Source organism: Manduca sexta, unplaced genomic scaffold (assembly GCF_014839805.1).
Source record: "Manduca sexta isolate Smith_Timp_Sample1 unplaced genomic scaffold, JHU_Msex_v1.0 HiC_scaffold_45, whole genome shotgun sequence".
Taxonomy (NCBI): domain Eukaryota; kingdom Metazoa; phylum Arthropoda; class Insecta; order Lepidoptera; family Sphingidae; genus Manduca; species Manduca sexta.
The window spans coordinates 441,100-464,703 of record NW_023595242.1 but is presented as its reverse complement, the minus strand read 5'-3'; the positions used below and the strand labels follow the sequence as shown (position 1 = coordinate 464,703).

At 32.9% G+C, this 23,604-nt stretch overlaps 1 protein-coding gene and 1 long non-coding RNA gene across 2 annotated transcripts in view; both read right to left on the bottom strand.

Annotated features, from left to right (window-relative positions):
- Positions 1-23,604, bottom strand: part of LOC119193375 — a 67,247-nt gene that overhangs the window by 8,968 nt on the left and 34,675 nt on the right. The gene's annotated exons all lie outside the window — the stretch shown is intronic.
- LOC119193376 lies at positions 22,111-23,233 on the bottom strand. Its single transcript, XR_005113934.1, has 2 exons — positions 23,098-23,233; positions 22,111-22,214 (listed from the first exon to the last, which is right to left on the bottom strand). It is a non-coding gene; the product is annotated as an uncharacterized LOC119193376 (long non-coding RNA).

Sequence of the window (23,604 nt, the reverse complement as noted above, 5' to 3'; positions counted from 1 at the left end):
AGCACATCTGTTCGTGTCGATTCCGTTCTTTTCATAAACAGTAATTTAATTTTCTACGTCGAATACAGACTTAAAAAGTAGTTCTAACTAATTAGTAATAGAATAATTGGATAGAAAGTTTACAAAATATTTTTGTGTTATGTTCCTCGACTTTAATAGTGTAAAAATCATTTTATCTACGATAAAACCTAAACCGTAGCGTTATTTAAAGCCTACATAATTGTAGAGATTCATAGCATTTTCTGAATGTCGTCAGCACTGTATATTCGATAAAACAGACAGAAGTTTAATTATTTCCTACGAGATCAATTTACCAAGATAAAAGTTGAGTATTAATCTAGGAGATGGTCTACCTATATGCGAAATTTCATTCATATCCATTTAGATATTTATGCGTTTACTTCTAACATCCAAATATTTTTAAAAACTTACAGTTATATTAGTAAATAAAACTTTAAGGTGTTGAGCTGACACTGTCAAAATGTAGCCGTTTTCTTCAGCAATTTCATCAAATTCATTTACTTTCATTTAGCGTAGTGTTTCTAAGCAACAACTTGTTAACGTCTGTGTAATATTTAATTGTGTAATTTTTTAATTAAAAATGTTTGTGACTTTGTATACACCAAATTATATCATCACTTCATGTTAATTTTTCGTTTATAGTCCATTATATATAACAACGTAAAATTTCTTTATTGGATGCAGGCCGCTTTCGAGAGGTCCGTCTGGAAATCTTTGGGGGAGGCCTATGTTGAGCAGTGGGCTGATGAGGCTGATGTTGATGATGAAAATTGATTTAGTAGACCTATTTTACTTTACTGTATTTATTGAAAAAAAAAATATGCAGCCAAAACCCCGAGTATTAAATTACCAATTAATTCGATATCAAATAATTTATCTAATATCTTACGTGAACGGCACAATCACGGCTCATGAATACGTAATCGTTGGGGTGAAGCGGAATCGCTGCCTTCAATTACAGTTTCTATCAATTAAGACGTGTCGCGAATGTCAAAATTACTGACACCGTCAAATGTCATTAAGGCTGCGGCACACTTACGCCTGTATAAAACACGTTACTAATATTGTATATCATTGGCGTATATTCTATAGACACGAACGTTATATAAACTATTTGTTCAAAATCTGAACTAAAATGGCAACCAAAACGTCACTGTTATGACCTATTAATTCACTTGATAAACAATTAATTTTACTTATTTGACTAATATTTTTTTTTAAATCCAGGTTACACTTAGACTTGAGTTCTTTAAGCATGAGCGCCATTCCGTACACAACTGCAAGCTGACAATATTGACCATACTAAAAAGTTAGTTTTGAATGGATTGCAGTTCAATTCAGTTGAACACAGTGAATGTTCGAAACATTAAATCTAGTACGTAGCTACATATATATCGCTGTTGTATATTTCATATTTATATTATTTAACAATAACATCAATTCTTATAAACGACACATCCACTATATCCTCAAAGATTCCTAACTCATAAACCTCGTATATTGTTCACTTGTACCTATAAATATTGTAATTCCATTCACCTAAGAGTACTTAAACTGTGTTTTTTTTATTTACCTGTTATGTGTAACTTTTACTTTCCAGAGCACATGTTTTGGGTTATAATTATCGTCCAAAAAATATTTTTTCATGTCATAGTATGTTGCATACATGATTGTAACCTATTTTATGTTTCATAAACAAATAAATTAATAATGATAGTCTGTTAAATAGTGTTTTGTCTTACTTTGATTAGTGATGTATACTGTTGGAGAAAGTAGGACAAAACATGTTATAATTATGACAGAGGTTAAAAGGTTTATTAGTAAATACCTAAGAGTCGAATTTTGTATTTAGCTAGAGACTATTATAAAGAGTAATAAAAAAAAGTACACGGATAGAAAAGCTGCATAATCTAGCGAGGGTTGAGAACAAATGTTTGTGGTTGTTCCACATAATATTCAGACTTGTTACATTGTAATTAGGTCTAGTTTACGTTATACTGTATTATATTACTTTACTATGCTAGGTTCAAAGAGGATATTTTTAAAGATAAACGCAGAACAAGATTGTAATGTAAACCTTGTATCCTTAAAAAACATTTTGCGACATATAAAAGTTACTAATATGGTAAGTATTAACCCTTAACTATGGGCGTCATTTTTTTGTTACACTACCATGGACGCGCGGTCGCACGGACCGCTATGTTTTGAGTTAAAATACAACGTAAATATTAATTTTATTTTTACGCTATTATATTTATTATTTTCTATGTATATTAAAATGAAATAATTTAGAAGCTTTTAATCAATCTTTATTTATTTCTCACCTAATTAAATCATATTAACAGTTAAAGGCACTATTTGGCATAAATTTACTTGAGATCGGTTTTAGGGCTGAAAACTTAAATAAATTAAACTTTTTTAAAAAAATAACATTTTTATCTATAAATCTAAGGCATATTGTAACATAAAATCAAAAAAACGTCTTCTCAAATTTAAATATAAAAATTTTGACAATGGTCCAATATGTATCAAATTATTGGCAGTTTTTACACAAGGGTTTGGAACACTGTAACCGTATGACCTGTTTATAACTTATACAATTAAAATTTGACTTTCTCTTTAGTTTTGGGGTACAAAGGCGACATTCTGTGCGCTTTGACGAGTCAGTATCCTGACTAGGGGGTTTGTCTAGAGCAGAGGTTCCCAAATTTATATTTGGGAACCTCTGCTCATAGACCCCTTTCAAAATTTTGCTGGTTCCGGTGGATCTTTATATTTTTTTTAGGTTACACAGAGAACGTGCATTACAACTACCGCCCATACATCGCGGGGTGCTTTGTTGTGGTCATCGTGCCTTTTACGACTCCTATCAATATTTTCTGCCTGTATTGATAGGTGACGTCAAGCCAATATTTTAGTACTGTACTAGCAAACTAGATAAATTTTCGCGGACCCCGCTTGGGGCTGATACTCCTTATAATGTTATCGTCTATGCTAGAGACATCGGTATTATCTTCAAAGTCACTTATATATTGTCGAATAAAATAAGCTTCTAATAAAAAGCAATCCTCAATAGTTTCCTCGTTATCAGACTGGTCTGACACTAAAAGTAGATCATAAATATGTTGCAGCTGTGACGTTGGCGTTTGTATTGACGTAGATGTACTTTCATTAATAATTGTTAACATTTAAAATGAAAATAACGTAAAAAAAAAACAAAATAGGCGTAAAAATTTGTATCGGAAACGTGGACGTGCGGTCTCACAGACCGCGGTCAAAGTTTAAAGAAAAATAACTGCCCTTATTTGCAGCCGCCGACACTGTCTCCCATTTTAACATACGTTACGCCACTAAAACTGAAGCTACTGAGCGCCGTATACACGGGGAGCAAGTGGAAAGGTGTAAACACGAAATTTTCAAACTGCGAGCGGCCTGTGAGACCGCGCGTCCACAGTTAAAGGTTAAGCATATTCATAGCAGTAATCTAAATTATATTTTTATTGTGCCATAAACATCAATACTGTTATTTACATATTGTCAAAATTATTGATAAAGACAGTAGTTTGATTGAGTATCTCTTTCAGCTGTGATCTATTTATGATACTTTTCTAGTTGTTACAAAATTCAAAATTTTCGTAAATTTTTGTCAAAATTGTTGATCATCTAAAAGTTACGAGTGTGCCCCGACCTTAATCATTACGTCTAATTATGCTACACGGAATACATTTGGCAGTTTTAATCGGTTCGCTTCACATTTCTGTGTATAAGAAAATATCACTAAAGTAATCATTTGTAATTAATATAGCTAGATAAAACAAATTTATTGTCCCTTACAATAGATAATTATTATGTTTTGACTTATTTAGTTATCTAGGTAATAATTATAAACAAATAACCCACCTTACGACTGAATTTTGAATATTAATCAAATAATCTGTTGGAAGATACGCAAAAATAAATTGAAATATATATTGTATGTTTATTTATTTGACGTCATTAGTATGGCGATAAAATATATTGGATTAAAGGGTAAATCATGTACTTGAACATACATATCGATACGAGAATTGATCCTGAGACTTCGGTCCTTATAGGCAAATTAACAAGGAAGTAAACGACATAAGAAGGACGATCAAATGCTTTTATCATTGTTTAGAAATCGAAAGTAAGGTAAACAGATTACATTATTGCTTCAAGGCATTGTTTGGATTCACATCCAAAAATACGAATATGGATTCATGTGTGGCATTTCGTAGTCACATTAATAAAACTGTTTACAAAATATCAATAGCACTGGTGATTTCTTGCTATTTGTTTCTTCAACTTATTACGTTCGACTACTCGTATATTTTAATAACCTAACCTAACCTACACGTGATGTTTATATCAATAATTTCAAGCAATGCTACCTTTTTTATAGGGTGCGGTAAAGTGCCCCCTCAGCACCTGATAGTAAGTGGACTGGAGATGTTTATCCCTTGTAGGTCAGCAAATTATCGGCGAGTTTAAAACCGGAATACTGAATAACTATGAAATAAAACATGCTCGGATTTACACCTTAATTATGGTTCCTTATCAGGGCGGATACAGGTATTCTACCACCAGCAAACCTGCTTTCGACAATTTTGCTATCAGCACCTAAGGAGGTGCTGTTGCCTAGACTGGGCTTGTGAGCTACACAATAAATAATAAAAAGGACAGATCCTTTAACAAATCCAGAAAACCCGCTTTCGACAATTATGCTAACAGATTCATCATCATTTGCTTTTTAAAGCTAATCACCTCTATATGCGCTCGTAAGTTATAGAATAAATAAAAAAATTACAATTCTTCTTCCAAATTTTAAACATACAGACTAGTATACGTAGACAAGTTTGTAAAATGAGGAATTATACAATTTTCCAACGGCATGCAGACTTCGGAATGTCTATCTGAATGTCAATTTGTATGTCACGCTCTTGGAAACTACGTTACTTTAAATGTGCATAAAGCGACGTAACGCTTTTTTTAAACACGCTGTGCTCGAGGGTAGGTGAATATTTGCAAGTGAAACTCCACTTCGGAGAACTTTAACTGTTTTGTAGTAGTGTAGTGTTTCTGTGTAAGTTGTTGATAGCGTCTGCGCGATGCCTTTAGCTTGAGTTGGAGCAATTATTGTTAGCAATAATTACCTACGATTATTGCTAGCAATAATTGTACCCTCTAAACGAGGCTTTAGATGTAGAATTATGACCATCGAAAATTTCATACAAAAATATGCTCATTGGGAATCGATTAGAGCTTTCCAAACAGCTCATGTATCTGCTGGGATCAAAATAGACCAGTTCGTAATCACACCGATGTACGAAATGCAGTGGCGATTTTACTCAAAGGTGACTAGATTTTTTCAAACGAATTGGGTCACAACATGGTGTGGAGGTGCACCGAGAACTTGCCAGCTCACAGGTAAATATTTATTTGGACACAAAACGCCCGCATCTTAATGTAAATATATGCGGTAAATACTAGGATCGTGGAATGAAATAACAACAAAACTGGTTCTATTCTAGCACAGAAAAGTGGGCATATGTGGATTTTGCTTTGTATTTGAAATGTACATTGTACATCCACTTTTTTAGTTTGGCTGATATAAAGAATATCGATGATTCGCGAGACTATTCCAATTAAAAAAAAACATCTGAATTACAATAAAGATGATGGTTGGAAGCTTGCACAAGCCTGGGTTCCTTTTCTACATTTAATTAAATCGGAATCCAAAAGACCGAGAGACACTGAGCTAATTCTGCATAGATCGGATCGTTAACAGCTACAGAACATAACTGCTCTCCATAATATCTATTGTAAAGTATTAATTAAAATGTAGGTAGTTCCATATACGATTAAAAGAACATGTCCATTTTTGTATTGGCGTTAGTTCTTTATTATAAAGAAAGTCCAACCAAACTCAAACTTATTGGATAAATAACCGGCAAAAATGTGAAGCTTGGAGTTGTTTAAAGAATAATTTTCGACCAAAATTTTTTTGAAAAAAAATTATATTTTGCGGGTATTCTTAAAGATAAATAAACTGGTATGAAGTATGATTAGATTTGTAGAAGGAGTGACATGTAGTAACAGTACCGTTTTTTATTTATTATTCTTACCTATGTCCACGGGGCACAACAGGACGCATTCAAGGCATCGCCGGGATCATCGTAAATTTCTAGTTTACGACTTCGTTGTTACCTATTTATTTATTATCTATTTGTCATAGACTTGTTTATACAAATTATTTATTCCATGGTATTTTTTTATTTACTTTTATAGGTACTACTTTAAAGGTATTGAGGTGTACCTACTATGTTTTTGTCTCTGCACCACCTCGGTTGACTGGTAGAGAATGCCTGTGGCATTAAGTCCGCGACGATACGTATGTAACTACTGGACATAATGAGACTTAACATGTCACATCTCAGGATGGCGAGCACAGTGGAATACCAAACAACACTTTGCAATTCAAGGTGTTGGATGGTGTTACTACTGTTTATGGGCGGTCGTATCAATATCAGGCGAACGGCAAGCTCGTCTCGTCATTCAAAACAATAAAAAAAAGTATAATAAATAAACGCGAATACTCATAAAAGAATATCTGGCCTTTGAATATCGGAATATGTGAAACTAAATACTTACTACACAACTTAATTAATACTTGCCATACCGCAGCCTTCACGGAGCCACAAACGAATATTTAATTTAACATAAAAGCAATTATACGCGTACATGTTTGTTTGTGTTTAGTTTAGAAATATTTGTTTTGTAAAGTCAGATTTGAAATGTTCATTGACTTTTGACGTTGTTTATTTGAATAAATCATACCTTAAAATCACAAATGTAAAATTGCAATGGTTTGGTTGTCTAAAAATAAAAGAGATTTTGATTACTAAAAATATTAATAAATATTGTCTCACGTAGTTTTTAATTCAAAGTTCATATTATTATTGTTCACCATCAAGCGAGCGGCTAAATGGTCTCGTTCTTCTGTGGTGTAAGGAGAGAATATAAAGGTGGTTTGTTTTTTACGAAAATTGGCACACACTTAACGTTGTCCGCAAATTATAGCTCCAACACAAAACACTCCAACGTGATAATTGCGCGAAAACATGCAAAGGTTAAATTGTATTCTTAAACAAATGGTATATTTATGGCAGAATACTTTTTTTACTAGGTTGTGCTCGCAAATCTACTGGCGTGATGGATCTGTTGAATAAAAGTAGCATAGCCTTTCACGATAAAAGCAACCGCGTTGGTCTTTTTGTATGCACAATTTTGTCAAACTTAATTTAGCGATTATTGCATTGTTTATTAACTTATTAGGTAAAGTTACAGACTACAGCCTAATAAACGTATTAGGACATAGGTTTAAGGAGGGCAATCTAGATATAATGTAATTTAGCGCCAAGTATCATTGATTAATGATTGTGTTCTGCATTATGCCTTTGGTTAAATAATAAAAAAAATATATATAAAGAAATAATGTTTTATTTAGGCAAGTTTACAGTTTATTTAATTGGGGCTTTTTATAAAATAAGCTAAACCAAAGTAAATATTTTTTACATTTACAAAGAACCCTAAAGATTCGAAATAAACTATTAAATTTATAATCTTAGTGGGATTGATAAAGAAACGAGCAAGTCGCTGATCTACCGCTACCAATCAGATTTTGTATTAAGATGATTGGCTAGTAAACAACTGTTTAATTAAAATCATTATGAATTGGTCTAATATGAGTTTCCAACGTTTGGCCTAGATTGAAAAACTTAAGAATCAGGTATAACCCCACCCACACACTAAAAATAATGGTTATATAACTAGACTAATTTATGCCATAAAATATTACGTCTAATATATTTCAGAACTTCGTTTAACACAAAGCAATAAATTGCCAAAACATGTCCGCAGAATTTATAAATTAGGTTAATCTATAGGATCTAAATGTAGGATATTAAACGTTTTTATTCTAGTAACAGACCAGATGTTGAAATTTATGGTTCCTGGTAGTCTAGTTATAAAGTTAGGTCTCAAACATTGTAAACTTTAAGTTCGTTATAGGAATATTGGAGTGTTATCTACTCATTTAATAGTTTTCGATCTTGTACTAGTTTTTAGTTTTAGCACGAACAATGAATATTAAATAGGTTGGTAACAAAGTCTGTATTAACAAATAACCTTGGCGGAGTCAATTTGTCAAAAATTCTAACCTAACAAATCCAAAGAAAAAATATTCATTACGCACATACACCCTTGAATCTAATGAGTAGATAAATAGAGTTGATTTTACACCATTTCTACAACTGGTGAGATTTTCATCATGTATATAGTGGTTGTTAACCAGTTAGGTTATTTATTTTGTTCTCATGTACCATACATATTCTAATCGAGCAGTGATATTAGGTTTTTCTACTTACTATCATCCTGGAGTCTAAAATTTGATCTCGACTTGGCGATATCGTCTCTTATCACAGAACTGCGACTGAGTAACTTTTACGTTAGGAAAATCTATCTACAAATATTTTTAGCCCACCCAAGAGACCCAGGACCTCAGCGCGGTAGGGGTACTCGGACCGAATACGCATTACAACTACGCCACCGAAACAGTCAAGTAGTCAGTATCTATAAGATAGTGGTGCAGAGCGGGTTTATTCGTAAGTAATTTAGACACAAACAAGTAGCGCGCAGGTGTAGTAATAACATTCCTGCCTACGCTTTGAGGGATAAGGGCGTGAGTTTATGTATGACTCGATTATTTTAAAACGGACTGTTACTTTATTTATCTAGTCTAGGCATTTTATCGTCAATATAAAATGTTAACTATCTGCTTATGTTATTGCAGAACACCTAGTATTGAAGTTTAAATAAATCACACTAACGACTGATCGTTAACACTGAATGTGTTTTTAAACCGATATAACATTAATAAAAAGAAACCAAAATAAATATGTGCAAATATTCACATAAAATGTATAATTAAAAATAATATTGTTGATGTACTAGAAATCCAAGCCAGTAAGTCAATGTATAATATCGACTAAGACTAATAAATAGTCATTATAATATCAGCCCTGTATTATTTACTGTCCAACTGCTGGGCACGGGCCTCTTCTACTCCTGAGAGGGTTTAGGCCTTAGTCCACCACCATTGACTAGTGCGTAGTGGTAACATAGGTACCCTTAAAATTCTTATAGATAACTTAGGTATGCTGTTAACCTCATGATGTTTTTTTTTACCGCTAAGCAAGTGATAATTCACAAAGAATACCCACATAACTTCAGAAAAGTCAGAGGTGCATGCACTTGAGTTTTGAACCTGCGAACATTCGTCTCGGCAGTCTGTTCTATATCTATATGATAGGACATGATTCTGATGGGAATCGAAAACGCATTTTTATTGATATTATGTTTGTACACCACTGTACCTATACAGGTTCATTTACCCAGGATAAAAAATATACCGCGAAACATAGATTTATGTTTGATGGAGCTTACGAAATCCTTCGGCAAATTTACACACTTAAGCTAATAAATCGATGTGGTTGTTTGATTACTTTATTTGTCGTTTTAGCGCTACAGTGAGTTAATTTATGCAAGTAACAGATGCTGGATTTCGTATATGTGAAATAATTGACAGTTTGATCACATTTCGTACATATTATGTTTTTTCTGAAGTAATACAGATAAGTATTAACCAGTATGTATTAAGTTTAGATTATCTTATTATTCTTACTGCTATTTATCAAACAAAAAATGTATTTCTAATTTACGTAGATTATGAAACCTAGATAGGAAGAAAGTTCGTTGAACATAGTTTCCAAATTAGTAATAAAAAAATTTGCCGCCTTTGATTTACTGCCCGCTCGATTATGACGTCAGATTATTCTGCTCTCTTGATAGCAATATTAATAGAAGAATCTCTATAATATTACTTAAAAAGACCCATAATACCATTAATTATGACTAAATGAACAGTTCAAAAGAGCAATTACGTAAATATTATTAATTATGAATGAATTAACTACACATTGTCGCAAAATCGCACATCATTAAACACAGCACGAAATTTGGCACGACACGCATGTACTCCTTCCATTTGCCAATGCAACGGACTAATGCCATTATATTCTGTTTCAGTAAGATCATTTGTAACTAGGTCACTTTTATTCGCGACCTAGAATGGGTTCCAGTGTCAGCGTTTGTCAAGTATGACGGCCCAGCGACGTTGCCACGGATGAATAAACGGATTTTATTTTTAGATTACTTTTTTTCTTTTCAATGATCGCAGATACTGTGAGCTTTGCTGCTAATTCAATAGCCATATTTATCTTTGGATTTATGTATCTTTCTTTGAAAAATAAATACATTATTTCTTTAATGTTTTTTACCTTATAGTCGGGTTCTGATGGTTAATATAGAATCTACTAAATACCGATAAACAGACTCGTTGCGTGTCTTGAGAATCGATGGAATAATGCTAATTTATGTTACTCTTACTGAGATTAGGTATTCCATTATGATAGTTCCTGTTAGCTATCTACTCAAACACCAATCATACATAATGATTTCTACGCGAATGTTAGACATTGAAATTAAACTAATTTTCGGATTCTATCGCGGTGCTAGTATTTTATTTTCTCCCGACGTTTCGAAGACTTTGCAGCCTTCATGGCATGGTGTCCCCCCCGTGACCATGAAGGCTGCAAAGTCTTCGAAACGTCGGGAGAAAATAAAATACTAGCACCGCGATAATCCGAAAATTAGTTTAATTTCAATACCAATCATACAGTTCAATCATGTACAAAATATCCCTTGCAGTATGAGTAATATGACTAATTTAAACTGATCTCTCTCCAGTCATGTCAGATTGTCGGCTCACCGAACTATGAGAGTGAAGGAACAGACAGTGCATCTGTGTATTGCGAAAATACTTCTGCACTATATCTCCTACGTACCTGACTGATCTCCGTTGACATTGGACGCTGAGCCGAGAATTCGGCTAGGAGGATTCATGCTTTTAATTTCATTTCTTTTAATATTAATATTCATTCATCATCCTAAAGTCCGGTAATATTTCTCCCATCTAGTTAATCAATCTCAAAGCTTACTTCTTACAGAATAGAAATATCTTACAATATAAGCATGATTGTTCATAGTTTAACAGCTATACTAATAAACACGCCGAGTAAATACTGCTCAGTTCGAACAAAAGGCTACCTCTAGACATTTAGCCCCATAAATTGTGAACATTGTATTCATTGTAATGCTATACTAAATACTACAAAGTACGGTTCTTTGAAATAAGCACTTATATCTATCATTGTTGAAATGAGAATTGCTGAAATAATATTTACATTAGGTGACAAATGAAGCACTCAGTTTGCAAAGATAATGTTATGGAACTTGGTTCTGTGATGAATAAATATTGATCCAGCATTTGTGGTCTCTTCTTTATTAATATAACAGCCTGTTGTATACTTATATCCTTGTGGGAAAATGTATCCTCTACTACTGAGAGGCTTCAGACTAGACTCCACAATCATTATTGTATTCATAGTCATTAGTCATCAGTGTATAGGTCAGTACCTAGTACGGGTTGGCAAACTTTAAATACTTAAAATTCATAAATATAATTTTTAGGTACGTTGATTTTTCTCACGTTTTCCTTCGCCGTTAAAGCAAGTTATAATTAAATTACTGTTAGTCTTTTATCTACCGATAACTTAATTTTTCTATTTACAGAAATTCAAGTTAATTTGTTTATCTCTTGACAGAGTGAACAACCATTAGTCAACTTGACTTGCAGATGCGGTTAGCGGAAATCCTTTCCATCTATAACAAAGACGAGATGCATATGTCCTAGCATCATTTGAAATGGTGCTTAGAATATGTTTGACCATTGCTAGACTTAAGTCGGATTTTAAAAGTAGTATGTAGTTTTGCTTTTGATCTTCATATTATATATAAATAGTTGGGGAAGTACAAATCTCAACCTAATGGATGTCAAAGGCGAAAGAAATGTTAGGATTTAAAATTGTGGAATCTAACTCAATTAAAACCAGTCAAATTAACAGTATAGGCACAAGACTATTTATACCATAATATTATAAATTTAAGGCTCATTATAATATTATTTTTCATAGTATCTAACAATTATATTAAACGACAAAGTGACCCCTCTGCATTTTATAGTAAGTGGAGTCCAATAGAATGTCGACTGATGACAGATTACCTGACAGTCGACTTAATTGTGCCGGCCTATTGGAACCGGATATACAGACTATATACAGATCCTAGATACGATCCCAGACCAGATATACAGACTATATACAGATCCCAGACCGGATATACAGATCCTTAATTAATATGCTCTTTAAAATATACCTCGAGTATTTATCTATTCTAAACTAACCCTACATATAAACAAAGAAATGTTTTATTATGATCATTGAATATTCTATTTGTACATCATATTTGGTTTGGAAAGAAACAATAATGTTTATTTACTGTTTCCTATCTGGCACAAATTAATAACGCGGCAGTCGTTTCATAGATGTTATTTTTGGACATTTTTATTACAAACACAATAGTCTGCATCGAAACTATTGTTTTTTTAAACTGGTTTGTGTATCAAGGCGTTACTGCCGATTTTATTTCGATCTTCCGGTTGTTGCATCTCTGTGAAAGTATTGTTAATCTCTAACATATTTTGCTTTGGATATTTTTTCCTCATATATTTCATTAAAATAGTTAATTATATGTTTTCTAAAAATATCGTATTTTTCATGAATCACAAGTAAATTCAAATCGCTTGTAAACTTTTGTATCGGTATCGACAATCGTTTTTTTTTTTACTAAAATTAATTTTAAAGTGATTATTTTATTTTAGATAAATAAAAAAGAATATTTCGATCTAAGTTAAGCCTAAAAGCGAGTTGAAGTTCCAAATTTAATCAGCTACTTTTGCGGCTGACTGTACTCAAAAGTGTTTTTAAATATATTTTGAATACATTAAAGCTTTATTTTTGTTCTTTACTTTGAATTTGCACTTGAAGTGTATTCATACATTCCTTATTCTAAGGATTAGTTTGTATTTCAAAGTTCACTTGTAAGCATCATTTCGCAAATCTCAACGCCTACACTAACAAGTTATTTTGCTGCAATGAGTAGGAGTAAACAAATTCAAAGCAGTTGCAATCTAATAATCTGTTGCCTTTTCTTATTAAATGGAAACGATTTGTCAGTAAATATGTGAATTAAACTTATAACTGCATTAAGTAGTTACTTGATTACATAATCTAGCAACTGCTTAATGATTACAGAATTAATGCGTAAATTCTAAAAGTGTATTTTTAGTATAATGATTCATAATTTAATACATTATCTTTTAATACATTTTTCTCTCTAAAGTAGCGGGAATGGGTCAGACATTTTATTTTTCTCCTAGAACAACAGTAACTAGCAATTTTATATATCTATACTATTATATAAAGTCGAAGAGTTTGTTTGTTTGAACATGCTAATCTTAAGAACTATTGGTTCGAATTGAAACATTATTTTAGTTTTGGATAGCTCATTTATCGAGGAAGGCTATAGACTTTATAACTTTAGGCTATTACTTCATGCTATGACCAAAAGGAGCGGAGCATTAACGAAAAATGTCGCAAAAACGAAAAAATATTACTTTGTAAACAGTTAAAGTTACGCAACAATCATCAAAATTATCTAAAAATAAATTTTAAATCAAAGTCCCCCGCCACATTTGTGTGCCTGTCTGAACGCGATAAACTCAAAAACCACCCGGATTACTCAAAAACTAAAACGGATTATGATGCAAGTTGGTATAGAGAAGGTTTGAAACACTGGGAAGGACATATGTTACTTTTTATCCCTTAAAACTTTTTCACGCAGGCGATGCCGCGAGCAAAAGCTAGTAATAGCATAAACTCATGGCGCAACCAAATAATTTCTACGTAAATGTTAGTTTAGAGCGCGACAGTGGGTGGCCGTACTTGCCGACTCGCATGTGACGTTACCTTTGCTTTGATGTTGGAACTAATATATAATTTACTTAAAGAAAATGAATTTCAAGCAATTTGTTAACAAGATTCTATTTCAATACCATCCTAAGTAATAAATACCTTTCCATGATTTTGAGTTACTGATGGTTCAATATTTTTAAAGCTCTTTTAAACGTATGTACGAATAAGACGCGCTACAAACGGGTAATATACGCGTTGCAGTCGGTATGTTCTACATGAAAATGGACACACCGAAAACGCGCACAAAGTACGTGTGTGTAAAACGCGCGTCGTCGGCGCGTTAAAATATGCCGTCTGTATAAGCCCTCACAGTTCTTTTAACACCAAAGACGTCTATAAACGCTACAAAATTCTCCCAAATTATAAAGTAGTATACACTTAGGCTCGAGTTCTTATGTTATGAGCGCCACTCCGTAGTACATACATAACGACACGCTGTCATTGTTGAAATCATACTAAAGTCAGGTGTACGTATTACAGTACAGTTGAGTCGAACACGATGAGCGTACGAAACGCCAGATCTAGTACGTGGTACATATATATCGATTGTAATATTATTTTGTTTGTATGAGACTGTTTACCTGGCCTAAATATTCCGGTTCTTTCCGATAAAAATTTATTAAAGGAACCGATGAATCAACCGTGCAAAAATAAACATTCCAATATAAATTGATTTATGGCAGGCATACTGACTAGACCGGATATTAACTGTATAAATGTGTAATCTAATTTAATATCTGCGATCTATCAATAATCACCTGTACTTTACCATACGTGTATGTATACATTTTGTTAGGGTTTTTTTTCAAGTCTGACTAATGAGACGATAAAGTTGCTTCGCTTGCTCATTAACAGTAGTATTATTACTATGTGTTACTACCACCCAACACTTAAAATTGCCGTACTCTACGTGGTTCCAATTTCAAAATCACCTACACCATGTAACCATAAGCTTACACCGTACTATAATAATATCAGTTCAGTCATATACTGTCCCACTGCTGGTCACGGGTTTCTTCTACTACTGAGAGGGATTAGATCTTAGTCCACCAGGCTGGTCTAGTGCGGATTTGATGACTTCACATACCATCAAAATTTCTATAGAGAACTCCTCAGTAATGCAGGCATCCTCACGGTGTTTTGCTTCGCCGATAAAGCAAGCGATAATTCACATAAAATACACATATAGTTTTAGAAAATTCAGAGGTGTGTGTCCTTTGGATTTGAACCTGCGGATATTCGTCTCGTCAGTTCGTTTTACATCCAACTAGGCTATTGCCGCTTTTACAGTATACTATGATATATCTGAATCAAACTGATTAATGATTTCCAGAACTCTGAACTTGGGATTTAATTATTACCTTAAATATACCTTTATGCCTATTTCAAAATGTTCAAATTAATGTTATTCGCTAGTTATCGTATTAAACAGCTAATATAAATAGTACTTATTAAATTGTCACTTATTTGGGAGCATGTGCCTTCTATTTAATAGAATGGGAGTTTTGTATTTGGTCGGGTTATATTTGACGAGCCTCGAAGTCATAAAACAAGCTCTAAACCGTCTAATTTACGGTACAGGTACTAAGGAAATAACTGATTACACAACCCACATAGAACATTATGAATCCAATAAGAAATAATATACGACAGTGGAATCAGGTTTTATAATGACAGCCTACGTCGGCGACACGAAAGTAATCGAATGGAAATGTTTTCATAAACATGCATTTATTGGAAGCACATTAACCAACTTTAAAATGAATTTGAACTTTATGTATAACGCGATAAAGCTCAAAATTATTTGACATAATGTAAAATATAGGTTAAATAGAAATTCATAGCGTAAACATTATAGAAATCAAAATTATCGTAAAGGTAAGCAATAGGCAGGATTTTGCGAACTATTAGGTACATACTTTTATTTTTCTCTATTACTAATGTTTTATAGATCATGATTTTTTTATCTAACCATAATGCGATACTTGATTTTGGACCAAAAATAATATAAATAAAATTATTTTCAATTCAGCGTAGACGCAATCACAAGCTTCTATGAAAAATTTATCACCGGCCTAATTATTGTCAGCAATAGCGCCTACAATTAAAATAAACGTGAAATATTTACATAATAACTTGTTAACAAGATCTTAAAGCTAATTATGGAGTATCGGTGCTAGTTATTACCATGAAGGAAGCTAAGCTGTCGGCGGTAAACTGAAACATGCCATTATGACTGACTAGCGTTCTCTTATGATGTAGTTAATTTTATTTTTAATCACCTTACAACATCAATATATACTACGTACTAGATCTGACCTTGCTACACTGTGTTCGACTCAACTGTACTGCAAACCGTACACCTGACTTTAGTATGATTTCAACATTAAGTGTGGTTATGTAAAGAGTGACGCTCATAATATAAGAACTCGAGTCTAAGTGTAAACCTGGATGTCAATAAAAATATTAGTCAAATAAGTAAAATTATTTGTTGTTCAAGTTAATAAATTGGTTATAACAGTGACTTATCACTTTAGTTCGGATTTTGAAAAAATAGTTTATATGGAAATTCGTGTCTATAGAATATACGTCAATGTCTTACAAATACATTTAAAACAGACGGAGATTCTGTTTTAAAATCCCAAACATCGATTTAAGTGTTATTTTGAACAATAAATAGGGCCTTATTCTTCATGTCACGCGTTATTTTTACAATGCCTAACAAGCACGTAACGCACCACGTCGCGATTAAGACAATATAAATTGGTATACAGTATATCATTCCTCGTTTATTTCACAACGATAACATGACCGTGTTATAAGTTTACACTGGCATAGAGAATAAGGCCCCTGGACATCTGGTTCCAAAACGCCAAAATGTTGGCTGCATGTTTAATTTTGTAGCTTAATATTAATACTAAGGTACTAATAGTGGCTTCCCATCTAGGTAAGAATGTTAAATACAAAGTTGACTATCTGAGATACTTGCAAAATTAATAGACCAATTTGCTAATTCTGGGTATTTTCATTGGTCCCTTTTGATTCCACAGCAGGTTTCCATACGAAGCTTGAGTTTACTGCCAAAGCTGTATGAAATTCTTTATACTTCCCGAACTTTTATAAGTCATAATAATATTTTTGTGAGGTTTTATTTCGGGACTCCTGGATGTTATAAATATTATTGCTAATATAAAATCTTATATTTTACATATCACAGGATATGGTTTTAGGAAATCGTTTCAGCATAAACGTGAAGATGAATTTATGTTTCGATAGAAGTTTAAGGTTATAACTTCAAGACTTGAGACGGTAATTTTGACATAAGTTAAAGATCATAAAGTACTACCGACGCAACTATACCGAATTTAACTGTCAGAAAGATTGGGTTGACAATTCCGCATCGGTAGAGATTAACGATCGTTAACTTTGAAAGTACCGCGGCTGATATGAGGACACAAGTTCCGTATCCCAAGCACGATTAATGAAGAATAGCGTCGAGTATTTGTATCGAGTAAATTGATGTTTAAGGACTTCTTTATAGTCGTTTGACTTGATACTATAGTCAAAAAAGGTTAGTACTACCGATTCCCATATATTCCTCTCTCCTGTAGGCAGCGGCTCGGTTGTGCCTCTGGCATTGCTTTGGTCTATGGACGGCGGATGCTGCTTACGGCAAAGGCAATAAAAAATGAGTTTACTGTTAATAGTTACACGATTAACTATTATTATACGTGTCCAATGTTTTCCATATTTTAGTTCCAAATACGCTTACAAGGCGATGGTCAAATTTCCATACAAATAATTTACTATACTATAACTTAACGTACACTATGACGTTAAAATTCGTGCTAGCTTCTCTGCTCTGCGGCATGATGTCTATAGAAATCTCGGCGGTGCATATCGCTGTTTGGAATGTCAGATAATTTTACATGCAGGACGTCGCAATGGCCCCGCCGCGCCGTCGCGCCTGTGTGTCTCATTCAAACTATTTGAGATCTCTGTCATTCTTACTATTGAATAATAGAGTTCTATTTAGATTGGCAATATTATCACAAGACATCTGATCTCAAATCATTTTTATTAGCAGAATTTCAGTTAATTATCGTGTTGCTATTGTATAATCCATTACTAAAGAATTTGAAGGTGTTTTCAGAATTGGGAATTGTAAGGGAAAGATGAGAAACAGGATCTTCCGTAGTCTCACTTACCTTAACAAAAACAACAGGAAATAAATTAAAAGAGAATTATAATTTAAAACCCATAAAACATCAAACCATACAAACTCGACCCAATTGAACCAACAAAAATTCTACTCAATGAATCAAAAGTGCACGCAATGGGAACTAAACTCCGCCTTTATATAAAACGAAATGCACTTTAAAATATACGGATATCGGAAAAACATTAGTCTTGGATGGAAGGAGGGTATGACAATGGACCGGGATCCTTTCAATTCTCTGGCGAGAGTGCGTAGTGATGTGCCTGAAGATGCAGTTTATTCATGACTTTTATTTTATACCGAATTGAGCTGGGATCGTTTCGTATAATGATATCTTAGAGCAAACATGTATGATTATATTACTTTAAAGCTATATTGTGGGATAAGTATTTTTAGCATTCTAGATATATGGATACTCAAGAAATTTAAGATAATAAAATCTTTAGTGTAAATTATGTCCGATGTAATATATTATGTTAGTTGTGGTTGCCTGTAACCGGGTGGTTTGATTTGTGTGTTTGCTTACTTTTGTTCTTAATGTTCCCACTGGCGATCCAATATAAAATTAATAAATATAAATTCTTTGACAAATGCTTCATTGGCTATTAGCAGCGTACTTTGATTATGAGATATTTAAAGTCCTAGATTCAATTCAAGGGCAAAATATAGAATCATATTATGAATTTAATTACAAAACTATTCTTGCTTAAGGTTGGAATTCATTGGATATAGTAATTTCTCTTTACATCATACATCGTGTGCTCTGCGATCCGCTTATGAGGAGCGCCTTTCCTTACCTCAGTGTTAACATTAAGGTAGCTCAAGGTCATTTCATACATTTTGTTTCGGCTTTAATCTGGGTAACTAAACAGTATTGGTAAAGATTTAAATTCACGTCTATTAGTGATTATTTCGCAGTTGAAAGAAAATGTAAAATAATTAATAATCATGGATATTTCTGCCTTTAAAATTTCGTCATATTAAATTTTAAAGGCCGAAATATCCATATTTTTATTACGTTTTCTTCAACTGCGAATCACAAACGAATTTAAATTCTTTACTCCACCAGTGTTAAAATTAAATGAATGAGACATTAGGTTATTCTGGGAAAGATAATTTTATATATACGAGGACAAATAACATGTACTACGTGTATGTATTAGAATATAAATGCAACGTTTGGTGAACTTCACAAACATCTACATATAAATTTCGATGGAAAAGATCTTATATCAAATTATAACGATAGTCTGTTTCTATTGAAACATCTGCAAGAACTGTGGAGATAGTGTTTGTAGTTACTGCATCTTCAAAACTATCAGCAACAGGTCATTAAGTTATCGATTATGTTTTTTACTCCAGTGATCACAAAAGAGATGTGCCTTAACGAGTTCAGATGCTTCCACAAAGGAAAGGAAAAGCTTTTAATAAATGTTAAAGACTATGTAAGACAATAAAGGAAACACATTAATTATGTATTTGTAATTATAAAAAGGAAAAGTAATAAAACCGTGATCCTAGAATCAACAAGAAAGATCTTGAGGACGTTTACACCTGTGCTTTTATTCTACATTTGTTACTTTCTTTTTAGACATAATATACTTATATACATTAGTGGTGAAGGATGAAATTTCAAACAGGGAATCCGACACAACTTATAGGTACTAATAATGTGCATAAATGTGACATGGAAATCGTTCTAATGATGTTAAGATTTTACAAAATTTAATAAGGGAAGCCGGCTGGAATCCTTTTATATGGACTTCGCAACTATAGTTAAAATTTGATGTACTTACTGCACAAGAACAGTCATGGCATGTTCTTGTTAGTGATCTATTGATCAAAAGTACATAGTTGTATTTGAAACGATTGAAACAGGACTAGATTTTGAGCGTAGGATTAGGGCTACTTAAATGATAGCTGAGTTTCTAAAGAGTAAGATTAAAATCGATACTAATGTTTAAACTGAAGATTTTGTTTTTGTTTTAACGTACTAATCTCATGAAATATTAAACAGATTTTGATTTTTTTTTCTGTAATAGTAGCTACATTACTCCTGAGTGCTGTAGTCTATTTATTCCGGGAAAATATTAATGACGGATTAACTTTTTCACGCTATCGATACTGCAGGCAGAAGATCATGATAAGAATAATGTAAATAGTACCGTAACGTCTGCTCAAACAGCTGAATTTCTTTCAATTCAATTCAAGATCTTATCCTAACCTAAACTGGAATTTAAACAAACAAAGCAACAAGGCCGTTTTAAAGGAATTGCCTCGTGATTAATTATAGTAAGGTCCAAACTAAAAGGTCTCCGGCCTAAAACTTGAAATTTTAGGAATGCCTCGTTAGATGTAGGTAAATGTACATAAAAGGAATTTACAGAATTTACGCCGTATGTCTTCGCATAGAATTTTGGATAACTTTGTTTACATTGAATTTGTGTCGTGTGTATAATTTAGATGCTTAAAGACTATCGGTCTTATTCATAATAAAACTATCAGAATTATCGGAAGTTTATCTGGGCGTTATCGGAGGCATGTAAAAAATTGGTATTCATAATGGTTCAATTGCGCTAAAAGTCTCCGATAAAGATGCTTTAATTTATCGAGCCTAACCCCGTCTTTACACCTATGTTAAGCGTTCGATAGCAAAAATGGCTGACGTCGGTCAGCTGTTTCGTGTTTGACGCTTGTTGCCAAAGTCAGTCTGTACTTAGAAGTAAACAACATTTCGATCATTTTCGTTTCAAGAAATAATTTTATTTAGTTACGTATTAAAAATGCAAGCTAGGCTGCTTTAGGTAGAAAAATGTCTCGTCAGAAATTAGATCCGTTTTCTCTGGATAATTATGAATTCCGTAAACGGTATTATTTTTCCAAACATACGGCTGCATTTATAAGTCACTGATAGTCCGCGAAGAGTTGCTGTTTCACCGTATAGGTTGTGGCAGATCACCAGAATTGCAAGTATTAATAAACTGCATTGACATGTTGGGATCGTCATGGGGTAAGTTAATTCTATTCCATATTTATACAGACTTCGGTAAATACGTATACCTAATGATGAGCTACTTTTAGGTTCGTTTTCTTAATAGATGTAAGATGTTGGACACCTCTATGGATTATCTAAAGCCACTACCAGTGGTATATTATGTAGCAAAGTGGAGCGTGCGCTCGTATTACATGCTGCAGATTATAATTATGCCCCACTTCTTTTCAGAGGAACCCTTGTTAAGGTTGGAATTTCACCATGTAAAAGACTGCCCATCTATAATTGGTTGTATTTCCTACACCCATATACTTAACAATCAAAAATATGGTGGATGCCGGCTAACACTATATAGAAAGGATATTATTTCCTCAATCTTGTTGTTCAGGTAAGATTTAAAGGTTTGTTGTAGGTGAATTGTGATGCTAATCTTCAGATCAGAGATATTGTTAGATGGCAAAGCAGCACTCATAACTCCCGGATATTGCAACAAGAACTTTGGTGTGTGGAAACAGCATTTTCAATGCCTGTTTCATGGCATATCTTAAATTTGGCAATGTGAAGACTACTATTGTGGCTCTTGCAGTGTTACACAACATTGCAATTGCTCAAAGAGAGATATATGCCACAGAACAGTGTGTCCAATATTGAAGAGGTGTCAGTATCAATTATTATCATCATTGACCCAAAATCTAGACTAAAGTTGTTCACACTGAAAGGTAACTAATTATACAACATAATTAAAGTTAGTCATTGTCATTTATTTTTATAAAATTTATATTTTTCTTTTATTAATATATCTCAATTTTATTTTTTTATTTCACTGGAGCTCATTGTCCATCTGAATAGCATGCAACTCTTTTCTGTGTTGCACTTCTATTGTTGCAATTTATTCTGCAGATGTGGGACAAACCTGAAATTATGCAATGTATAAGCATTCAACATAATTTGAAATAAAAAAAATGTTTATTCAAATATACAACAGTAGTATCCCACAGGATTATAGTATAAATTATAAATTACTTAATGATGATTTGTTAATACCTCCTTTATATTTCCAGGTGGAGGTGGATTATAATATAATAATGCATCATATGCATGCCTTAATCGGTGGTCTTTACAAATTGTAAATCATATTTGATTATATGTTGACTTGTCATAAGAGCCTTTTATGTATATGCATACATGATAAATAAAAGTTTTTATTTATTTTCCTTTTTATTTTAACTAATAAAGACCTCAAAAATATATTTTACTTATGACCTACCTAAAACAACAATATCCTACATGATTATAGCATAAAATGGATACATACATATCTCCTTTATATTTTCTATTGGAGTGAGGTCTGAGGAGGCACAATGAGCATTATCTACAAAATAAAATTGATTTATTCCTTTTATATTTCATTGTGCTGTTTTAACTTTATTATTTGTGCTGAATGCCACCAGGGTACATAATCACTATTTTATATTATCCAAATATTTTATTTATATGAATATTTTAAGAGTGGCTATCATAGTGCGTATTGTTGGACATGCGCAATGCATGAGTAGCAATATTACATTTCAGTTAGCACAGCTCCCCAAATGAATCTACGACACCTATATGAAATTGTAGTTCGTGACGACATTCACGTTCAAGAATTCATATTCTTTTAGGGAAGGTTTTGGTTAGGGAACGGGTTCATACCCGCTCCTAATCAATTTCTTCAACATAATCTTGTAAAAAGTAATAGTTAGTAATGCAGGAATGCATATCGCAAACGTTCAAATACAGAAAAGAGCTGCACCAACCTTGTCTTCCTCCAACTACTTTTCACTTCTCTACCATTTTATCGCAATTTGCTGCCTGCGTTCTTCCAAGTTTTACAAAGAATTTCGAGAACAACAAATAAATTTTCCTCCTGTATTTATTTTATTTACTTTTTTGACAAACGCCATTGTGACAATGACAGACAATTTTTTTTATTGTCTGTTTCCAGAGACAAAACTTGGTAGTAATTGGTAGAACTTATTTAAATTATTTTTTTTCTACGAAATGGCAACATTGTGCACATTTAAAGGCCTTTTTGTTATCGGAGGTTTATGAAACCATTATGAATAAGAAATTTTATCGAATGCTCGATAAGCTTATAGGACGTTTTAACTATTTGCGATTTATACCTTCGATAAGGGTTTTATTATGAATAAGACCATATGACTTATTAGTTACTTACTTATTATCTAAAGCTGTCAAACATATTAAAATGGTGCGTGTGTGAATATACGTCAGTCGTCATGACAACGCAATGTTCATGCATT